The 1252-nt window shown below is 40.7% G+C and overlaps 1 non-coding gene across 1 annotated transcript; it reads left to right on the forward strand.

Moving 5' to 3' along the window:
• Positions 1–259: 259 nt before the first annotated feature.
• On the forward strand, positions 260–367 carry LOC112745366 (small nucleolar RNA R71). The gene has a single exon (XR_003173298.1). It is a non-coding gene; the product is annotated as a small nucleolar RNA R71 (small nucleolar RNA).
• Positions 368–1252: the final 885 nt, after the last annotated feature.

Here is a 1252-nt window from a genome sequence, read left to right on the forward strand (position 1 = left end):
AAGTCAATATTTTATTCTGAGCCAATATGGCATTCAGAGTATCAACTTCAAGAACTCCCTTCTTCATAGACGTCCCATTACTCACAGGATTCCTCTCAGAAGTGTACATGAACTGGTTATTAGCAACCATGTCAATGAGTTCTTGAGCTTCTGCAGGCGTTTTCTTTAGGTGAATGGATCCACCTGCAGAAGTGTCAAGTGACATCTTTGATAGCTCAGATAAACCATCATAGAATATATCCAGGATGGTCCATTCTGAAAGCATGTCAGAAGGACACTTTTTGGTCAACTGTTTGTATCTTTCCCAAGCTTCATAGAGGGGTTCACCTTCTTTCTGTTTGAAAGTTTGAACATCCACTCTAAGCTTGCTCAGCTTTTGAGGAGGAAAGAACTTGGCTAAGAAAGCCGTGACCAGCTTATCCCAAGAGTTCAGGCTATCTTTAGGTTGAGAGTCCAACCATATTCTAGCTCTGTCTCTTACAACAAAAGGGAAAAGCATGAGCCTGTAGACTTCAGGATCTACTCCATTAGTCTTAACAGTATCACATATCTGCAAGAATTCAGTTAAGAACTGAAAAGGATCTTCAGATGGAAGTCCATGAAACTTGCAGTTCTGCTGCATCAGAGAAACTAATTGAGGTTTCAGCTCAAAGTTGTTTGCTCCAATGGCAGGAATGGAGATGCTTCTTCCATGTAAATTGGAATTAGGTGCAGTAAAGTCACCAAGCATCCTCCTTGCATTATTATTATTTTCGGCTGCCATCTCCTCTTCCTGTTCGAAAATTTCTGAAAGGTTACATCTGGATTGTTGTAATTCAGCTTCTCTTAATTTTCTCTTCAGAGTCCTTTCAGGTTCTGGATCTGCTTCAACAAGAAGGTTCTTGTCCTTGCTCCTGCTCATATGACAAAGAAGAGGGCACAAAATAATAATAATAATAATATGGATCCTTTATACAACAGTATAGGGATCCCTTTGTGAGTGGAAGAAAAGAGGGAGACAAAGAATGTGATGTAAAGAAAGAAACACAACTGTAAGGAGGGTAGAGATGTGAGATGAGATGTTAGTAGATGCATGAAGCCAATAACCCTTAAAACCAAAAGGCAAGGGAAATAAAAAGGATCCCAAGGCTTTGAGCATCAGTGGATAGGAGGGCCTAAAGGAATAAAATCCTGGTCTAAGCGGCTAAACCAAGTTGTCCCTAACCATGTGCTTGTGGCGTGTAGGTGTCAAGTGAAAACTTGAGACTGAGCG

Source organism: Arachis hypogaea, chromosome 14 (genome assembly GCF_003086295.3).
Source record: "Arachis hypogaea cultivar Tifrunner chromosome 14, arahy.Tifrunner.gnm2.J5K5, whole genome shotgun sequence".
NCBI classification, from domain to species: Eukaryota; Viridiplantae; Streptophyta; class Magnoliopsida; order Fabales; family Fabaceae; genus Arachis; species Arachis hypogaea.